Raw genomic sequence first — 9,352 nt, forward strand, 5'->3', positions numbered from 1 at the left:
AACTTCCCTCCCGGAGGGGGAAATCATCGACATCATCATCACAAACGCTCCTCTCATGGGGAGAGGGCAATCTCCATCAACATCTTCATCAACACCATCTCCTCTCAAAACCCTAGTTCATCTCTTGTATCCAATTCTTGTCTGCAATACGGGCGCGAGATTTTTTAAGCACAGCGACGAGGGAGGCAGTAGCATTGTTTGGTGATGTGGGCTGTGGAGACCAGATTTGGGCAACAATGTTCTTGCATGGGAGTGAGTTGGCCCAAGCCGCCTCAATTTTGAAGAAGTTGGATTTAGGGATGGAGGTGGTAACGTGGATGAGGAGTGGGACGTGATCGGACGTAAAGCGGGATCGAGAGGAGAGGGAAGTGTTGGGGAACGTATCTGCCCATGCAAGGTTAAAGAAAACGCGATCTAGTCGTTCTAGGGTGGGGGATGCACGGTTGTTGGACCAAGTAAACCTGCGATCAAGCAGGGGCAATTCGATGAGAGCTAGGGCATCTAGGGTTTGATTGAATGCGTTGGCTTCGGTGGAGTGGAAGGCAGGATTATTTTTCTCAGAGGGGAAACGGATAAGGTTGAAGTCGCCAGCGATGATCCAGGGGGTGTCATCTGGTTGCGCGATGGAGGTGAGTTCGTCTAGGAACGCTGGCTTGAGAGAGCGCGAGGAGGGAGCGTAAATGTTAGTAATGGCAATGTGGTGCGCGCAGGCGGTTGTTTGGAGGATTAGTGTGGATGAGAATGTTAAGTGGGAGAAGGATACGACTTGGAAGGAGGCAGAGTTGATGGCCGAGATGGTGCCACCCGCGGTGCCGATCGCTGGCAAGGAGAAAACGTGGTCGGTCTGACGTGGGAGGAAGGATTTGATTTTGGTGTCTAGAAGAGAGTCAAGTTTTGATTCTTGTAGGAGTGTGACGTGTAGTTTGGTTGCGATTAGTTCAGCAAGCACGTCGGCGCACTTGTCGTTATCACCGAGTCCTCGTACATTCCAAGAACAGATTAGGAAGGATTCATTACTCATTAAGGTTGATCAAGCACCAGAATACAACAACGCAGTACATCGAGCATACAGGCACAACGGCTACAGGTGATGCCAAAAGTAGCAATGGAACATGCGACAGAGGAAATGAAAACCAAAAGAAACGCGACCTAGCATCGGCGTGCAGCAGGTAAGGCAAAGGTCGCGCCGTAACTCCAGGGTGGCGAGGGCTGCTGATCATGGGGCGTCGTCGTCACCAGAGGCAGAATCCTCAGATCCAAGGATGGCATCTAGCTGCTCGTCGTCAGCGCCGCAGAGCAGGGCAATGGCAGCAAGGTCTTCGGAGGAGCAGGAGGGGCGTCGGGCTCGTGGAGGCGTACCTCCTGGATAGCACGGCCAATGGTTGTGTCTACATCCGCAGCAGAGAGGCGAGCAGCCTTGGCCTTGATGACTTTAGCAAGCATGGGGGAGTAGGTGGCGTGCTTGCCAGCCAACCGCGCACTCCACCGCAGTTTGTCCTTGGAGACGGAATGATCGCGGTCAGATTTGCGGTGCGCCTTGCGGATGGTGCACTCATGGGTGTCCAGGTCCTACAGAGGAGGGGCTGTGTCCGTGTGTACATCAGTTAGCAGCAGATCAGCAGAGGGTGATAGATTAGATGGATTGAGCATGGGAGGTGTAGGTTGTTTACCCGTAGCACCGGAGGATTCGCCGGCAGTGAAAGTGAAGGATGGAGGCGCAACCGGGGCTTCTGCAGAAGCAGGGACCGCAGCGAACGCAGAGGCGGTGGACTGAATCAGCGAGGCGGCGTTCGGAGGAGCGACGGGCAGGAGAGTGCACGGGGTAGGTGGCAGCACGGCACCCACCTGGGCAATCGGGCGGATGACAGGTGGGGCAGGGGTGTCAGGAGGTGGTGCATGCACCACGTCTAGCGAGTCCAAAGCAGCATGCAGTAGTGGTGCATGCATGTCGTCCGAGGCGGCCGACTCGTTGTCGGAGATGGTGATTGGCTGGCGCTGGGAACCATGTAGAGTGGGAGGTGAGGCCATAGCTGGCAGGGCTATGCCAGATTCGTGAGGGTCGGCGGGGGCATTGTGTGCGACCGGCCTAGTGCCACCATAGGTGGGGTCGGCGCGCCACCCTGCACATATGACAGAGATGACAGGTGCAATGTGAGCAGGTGAGAGTGGCCTCGGGAGGCGCGCTGCGAGGGAGGGGCAGAGTCCCCGTTAGAGGAGCCGTCACTGAACGGATTTGCGCCATCGCCGTGGTGCCAACGGGAAATTTCTTCCACTTTGGCGATCTTAATCTCATTAATGGGTGGGATCTGAATGACAATGCCCGGAGGGACAGCCTTGCCAGACTGGAGGAGGACAAGGGCACAGACCGACATGTAGTCGATGCCATGGAGGCAGAAATCATCAATGGCACACACGTCGCCGAGAAAAGTGAGGGTGAAGCGTATGCCATCTTCGTGCCAAAGTTCATGTGGGAACTCCGAGACTTCGACCTCAGCAAGATCAGAATATATTGCAATGGAGCGGTCGACTTGCTCGACCGGTTCTATAGTGATGGAGTTTCCTTCATATTCGATGGGGCTGTGGTTGAGCACGTCATTGCGTGCGGCTGGTGTGTGAAAGGTGAGGCAGGCGATCCCTCTCTAGGATCCACCTATGATGAAAGCAGGATTGCCGCAAGTGTGCTAGATGGCTCAACGGATGAGGGGAGTGGGGTTGGGGACTGGCGTGCGAAGGTGGATGAAAGCAAAGCGACGCGGACAGTGGACAAGACATGGAGGTACTGCAACAAGTGGCATGTCCCCATAGGGGGCAGCAGCCCGGCCTCATGGGTCGGGCGGGGCAGATCCATGTCGGAGTCCGTCTCGGAGACGTGAGACGAGGCTCTGGTGTACTATGAGGCAAGGAGAACGTCAGCGAGCCGGTCCCTCAACTCCTGTGTGTCGAAGGGCGGCGAGTGCGTGTGATTGAAAGATGGTGGTGGTGAGGTAGGCGTGGGTGGAGGTGCATAGGATCGTGGTGGGGAGGGAGGTGGCGAAACTGGTCGGGCAGTTCCGATAGGCGTGCCGTGGAGGACGAAAGGTGAGGGGACGCAGAGGGCAGGGAAGGGCTCGGAGAGGATGATGGGGACGTCGCCGATCATGAGGGTGCAGAATGCGCGAGACGAGGAACCGGTGGAGTCCATGCTGCGAGTGCAAAAGGCTGGATTAGGTTGGGAAAGGAAAACATCAGGAAGAGGAGGGAAGATGGGCCAAATGCGCCTATACCTGCACTCACGGCTGCGGTGGCCGTTCCGCCAGCAGCGGGCACAGCGGACGGGGTCACGGCAAGCTTCGACCAGGTGATCTAGAGCTAGGCAGCAGAAGCAGCAGTGCTTCCTTAGAGTGGAAGGAGAAGTGTGAGAGCGACTATGCGGAGTGAGGAGACGGCGATGGGTTTTATAGAGTAGGGGGAGGGGGTGCGGATGGCTGTGAGCAAGGGGGGGTGGAGAGAAGGGCATCTCTGTACGAGCTCATCGGGTTGTGGTTGGGGTGTTCGGGTGACAAGCCCGGCGTCAGGGCGGCTGGGCCCATTGCGCGTGGCAGGGGGTGAGGGGACGACGAACGGGGGCGTGGTGACCGAGCGGCCGCCGTAGGCTGGGCAGGGGAATTAGGCTTGATCATGAGGTCTAGATGCTGGTCGTGGGGAGCGGGAGGGGACTATGGCGATGGGCAGGCGTGCGGGGTCGTTGGTTCGTCAGTTCCCAATGCAAGATCCGCTGTAGATATGCGTATCAGGGGCGCGCATGGGGCGACAGTGGGCGGCGCAGACGTGCCCGGATTAGACGCGGGGCGGGCAAGCAGCACGTCCAAAATTGGCACAGACAGAGAGACAGAGAGATGTTTTTGGGGGTCCGCCCGCATGTGTCGAGGCAGGAGCAGCGTACGGATCTTTTGGTAGATCTGGTGGGCTAGGGGGCGCCGCACCACCATCATGATGCATGGGGTGGTCCATCTATGCATGCGTTGTAGGGGGGACGTGTTGCAAACGTGTGGGCAAGGTGGGGTGCGGAGTCGTGCGGGGCTGAAGATGCCGACGCTCAAAAGGGCCAAGAACGGAGTCGGATCGAGGGGGCAATGTAGGGTAAGAAAACTTAGTGTAATGATGGTGAAAATGACTGCAGTGTGCCATAGCTTGCTCGAGCTGGTCAAAGAGGAATATCCGAAAACCTTCAAAATCTATGGACCCTAGACGGAGAATTTGAATTTTCGTAGGTCGGGAGAGGACGCCCGACTTGTACACATGCTCATGAACTTTGACTGCTAGAAAATCTTGTTTGACCGAAAACAGTGGTCTAGAGCAGATTCTACTAATAGTTCATTAGGTCTAACTTTAATAGGTAGGAAGGTAACCCAAAACAAATGCGAGTGATGGGTATACTTAGCATGTGGTGTAAGCTGGCAAGAGCGAGTAACATTAAGCATACGGTAGAAAAAGCTTATACCCGGCCGTTGACGACGCTCCTTGGAGAGAACAATAGTTGTGGATGCAGGTGGCGGCATGGCAGGATCATCCGCCGCCGACGAGGGTGACGTAGGCCCATAAGGCGATGACAGGGCCGTCCCCGGTGGAGAGCATGTAGCATGCCCCGTAGGAACATGCGAAGGGAAGCGGAGCAGGATGCCCAGCTTATGGAAGTCGCCCATGGAGGCGATAAGCGCGGCAACGGCCGGCGATGCCACAGTGAAGGAGAAGCAGGAGTCTCCGTCGTCTGTGACGTTGAAGTGGTGGTGGGTGTTGCCGAATAGGCAAACTAGGATGAGGCTCATTGTGGTGGCGTCGAGGGTGAAAGGGAACTGAATGACACGTACATACATGCGGCATCCATGCGGTTGGTGTGGTGGACGTTGGGAGACGAGCGAGCGGCATTGTGTCCAGGCTACGCTCTCAAAGTGAAGACCTAGATCCTCTGGAATTTGGAGCAGTTGAGCCAACGGCATGCATGTGGCATTGTGGGGGGGGAGGTGGGAGCGGGGGCAGGGTTCTCAAGAAGGAAAAAGAGTAAGTGCGGGCGCGAAGGGTGGATTGTGCGAGGATGATCTCTGCAATACGTGCAGAGGCCACATGGAAGCGATAAACGAGGGGAGAGCATTGGGTAATGAAGAAATCAATAGCAGCACCGCCAAGAGCAGTGCGGCAATGATAATGGCGTCAAGGCGGCGGTTGGAGTAGTGGAAAGTGATGTAGAGCGGCGAAGCGAGGTGGATGGCGGGGGTGGTGATGGAGAGGCGGAGGAAGTAGGAGGCATCATCTTCGAACTCCAAGCCCATGGCATTGCCACAACCCAGGAAGCAGCGGAGTGCAACCTGGCTGGCTTTCACGTACGGCGGGTCGAAAAAAGGCGATGGTGGAGGAGCTACTGTGGGGAGGAGTGCGTCGAGAGGACTGATGGCTAGAGTTGTTTTCGGCGATGGGATGGCCAGAGGGATCTTGGTGGTTGGTGTCTAGTTCTCCTCCGGCAAGGAGGAGGAGGAGGAGGGTAGACTAATCTCGTGGATGACCAAAGCACCGACACACATTTTATTCCAGATGACTGTTGACATCCTATGTACATACACTGTTTTTGGTTTTGGATTTTTTCATGAAAATAGCCATGACTAAACTCAATTAGCTTCATCTTCTATATCTAAATAGGAACACCCCACTAAATGATTTTCCTGGATCCTTGTGAAGCCACGTCATCTGAATTGTTGCAGTCATTGATGTGGTATAGATCAGCAATCAGCAGCCGTTTGATCAGAAGTTGACGAAAATTACTGAGCTTGCCACCGCTAAGTCAAAAGTACCGCCTCATTCTGTCGCTGCCTGCCTCGTAGCGCTCTGACTCAATTTTTTTTCGAGACAATCTGCTCAATTTGTTTTGGCTGGGATGTGCGTTTAAGCTGACAACTGGGTTGGCATTCAATAAATTGTACTCCCTTGGTTCCAAATTACTTGTCGCAGAAATGGATGTATCTAGAACTAAAATACATCTAGATACATCCATACCTGCAACAAGTAATTCGGAACGGAGGGAGTATGTGGCAACTGGCTTTGTCATTGGTGTGCAGCTCATACAGGCCTGTCCAACTTAGTACGTAGCATGAGCCCATGTAATTGCTCGATCGTTGCCTCAAAAAGAAAAGTAATTGCTCGATCAGGCTTCATCTTCCTTGCTCCAAGTTCGCTCGTAGCCATCCGTTCGTCTCTTCCGCTCCCCGCCACGACGGATGTGCATGCCGCTGTCTCTTCCGCTCCGTAATAAATTATCCTCCTTGCCGTCTGTCTGCCTAACCAGTTATCCTCCTTTCCCTTCCTCTACTTGGAATGAAAGAAACTGATACGGATCTTCATCTTCGCTGCGACACCGGCGAATGACCACTGTTGTTTGGCTCATGATGTTCGGTCATCAAACCTAAACCATGGTGAGCTCGTCTATTAGTTTCTCCCTCTCTTATTCAAAGGAGTTGCGGTTCCCTCACCATGCTTGCCATTGGTGTCGCCGTAGTCCATATTAACCCCTTCTTTTCATGTGGTCCATGATTACAAGACTGAAGCAAACTTAATTTCTCTGATGAGGTTGTGTTTTGAATTTGGCTTGGGATTTTGGGCTAGCCCGGTAATCAGTTTTTCTTGCATCATTTGCTAATGTTATTTCACTGTAACAAGGAGCTCAGGATCATCTTTATCTACTATTATTGGTTCAGAAATAATATTTAGTGCCATCCTCGCATTGGTTTTTGCATGCAGCAAGAAATCATCGTAATATGTGAATTGTATTCACTACCATGTTCATATAGGTACAGACCGGCAATGCAAAAAGGAACATAATTTATCCGCGCCATGTTTCATCAGTTTTCAACTATACTTTGTTTCTGCACCAGTCTTCGTTTCCTCATATTCAGGTGCTCAGGTGCACAACTTCCATAAACTGCACATGTGGTGTACAACTATTCATCAATTCTCCATTTTGGATTGAGCTGCAGCAAATGGTCAGTTACTAATTCTGTGTGATTGTTCTTCTAAACAATTCCCTTAAAATAACTCTTTTTTATTTCCTTTACCAGACAGTGCAATTGAGGTCTCATTACTTAACCCATGACCCTTCAATTCTATTAGTCAAATGGAGCCATCAGAAAACAGCAGGAGTGAACTGTAGTCGAGATGGGCTCTCGCAACTCGCCAGGTGACTCGCCGGGCGCCCCGCGGACCGCCCTCGCCGCCTCAGCCGCTCCGGCCACCCCACCCTTCCCAAGTCCGGCAGTCGTCCCCTACCACCTGACCGCCGCTGTGGTTGCCGGCTCCCGCCCTAGAGGTAAACCTCGCTCGCTCTCTGTTGGTAGTTCGATCCATACTCATCCATGTGCCTCTGTTCCGTGTCCGGGCATCGCTTTCCGTCAGCGAGTGCTGGCCTCCTTCCTCTCCTCTGTTTCCCACGACCTGTTAGCATTCCCCGACTTCGGCCCCGCTCGCGTTATGTGGGTTGTCGCCCCCTTCCCGTCGAAATGCTTTTCGGTCAGCGGGGTGACGCGCCTTCTCTCTTATTTTTTCTGCTCCCCCGATGAACAGCTGACAGTCTCTTATGATCGTGCCCTGGTTTTCTCCGTCAAGGTCGCACGCCCCGCCATCGCCGAGTTCCTCACCGCCGTTGGCCCGGGGCTCATGCATGCCATCAACCTCGCCCTTTTCGTCTCGTGGATGGGGCCTACGCGGCCGCGACCAATGCTCGGGCCCATGCCGCACGCGTCGATGCCCGTTGCCACCAACCGGGAGTAACTGTGCGTGCGTCTGGGGCTGGGCGTCGTAGCCTCCTAGGGATTTGGTGCCCCGTCCCTTCTGGTGTTAATTCCCTCAGTTTGCTGCCCCTGCCACCAGCTTACGTTTCACTCTCTGATTCGCCCGGAACCCCCGATGAATCTATAGCTCATCCTGCGCCCGATCTTCCAACGAGTTCGACCGTGTCCCCGAGCGACAACCCGACTGTCAGTAGTGGCTGTCCGTGGCGCATTGACTGCGCGGGAGAGGATGGCTCCGCGGTGGGGGTCGCATCAGCGTTTAATTTCCCGCATGGCACGGTGGAAAGCGGGAAAGCCCATACAGGGACGCGCTCCTATCGCCGCCCCGTGGTCTTAAACCCATCGCGCATTCTCCGCCACCTCCTCTCTCGCTTTCTGGTTGCTTCCGCTGCCTCTCCACCCTACACTACGTCCGCGACTGCCGTGATCATGTTTGTTGCCGTCGCTGCCGCGTCTCGGGGCACCATGCCGGCTCTCCACGTTGCTCCATGGCCTCCCTCCGCAAACTCTCTTCCCCCAGGTTATTGCCCCCCCTTGAGGCCGGCGTCCGTCCCCATCCCCCCACCTCCGCCACCACCGCCTCCCTCCCACCGCCTGGCCACCCCCTACCCTTCATCTCATCTCCGTCCGACCAGGCCCCTGGATAGCCTGCCTTTGCTCTTGGGTTCGAGGCTGGGGGGACTAGCTCGTCGCTCGCTGCCCCGCCGCAACTGTCCTGCTTCCGTGACATCTCCACTTCTGCAGTTGTGTCATCGCCGCCTCCATCCCCTGTCCCTTCCTCTCCGGTGACTAGCTACCCGAAGCCAGTCATGCCCGCTCAGCCTTTGCCTCGTGCTTCTGGATAGGGGCTGGCCGTGCCCAATGATGGGGAGGGTGGGACGGGGTCTAGCCGCGCACCAACCTCCATCTCTGGCTCGTCTGCTGCCTCCGAGTTATCCAGGTCCTCTGGGCGCTCCATTATGGCAGAATACCTCCGTCTTGATGCAGTGGAGGTGTTCATGCCAGAGGGTGATTACGCGGCGGCCATGAGGCTCGCGGTGGTCACCATTGAGCCGCCCAACGCCTTCCACAATGACACGGTGGCGGTCCAGGCAGCTCTCCTCCATGATATCGGGCACATCCTCCCTGAGACGATCCCTTCATCGATTGGAGCCATGTACCTCCGTTTCGCCTCTCTGGCGGACCGTGAGGAAGCCATGCGCCACCATCCGTTCATGCATGAGGGGGATCGTATCGACCTCCACCGCGAGGAAAGGTACGGGCGGACGGACACGCATGTCGGCACGTGCGCCCTCCATGCTGCCACTTGCTTCCCCGTCGAACACCTGAACCCTACCGGCATCGTGGCGGCCTTCGCGTCCTTCGGCAAAGTGCTGGAGGTCGATCCTTTGGTGCTTGCGGGGAGGGAGCTGGCCACGGTTAGGGTGGTGGTGCGCCTCCGCAACCCTCGTGACGTTCCCTGCGATGTCTGGCCCATCGGAAGCCGCTGGGGGGGGGGGTCCGGGTGATCCCGGTCTGGCCGGTCCGTGCTTGGGCCGCCA

The 9,352-nt window shown here is 55.7% G+C and overlaps 1 pseudogene; it reads right to left on the reverse strand.

Moving 5' to 3' along the window:
• Positions 1-1,269: 1,269 nt before the first annotated feature.
• LOC125516610 (uncharacterized) lies at positions 1,270-8,769 on the reverse strand (annotated as a pseudogene).
• Between the last annotated feature and the right edge of the window lie 583 nt (positions 8,770-9,352).

The sequence above is a fragment of the Triticum urartu genome, chromosome 6A (genome assembly GCF_056163025.1).
Source record: "Triticum urartu cultivar PI428250 chromosome 6A, HENAU_Tu73, whole genome shotgun sequence".
NCBI lineage: Eukaryota > Viridiplantae > Streptophyta > Magnoliopsida > Poales > Poaceae > Triticum > Triticum urartu.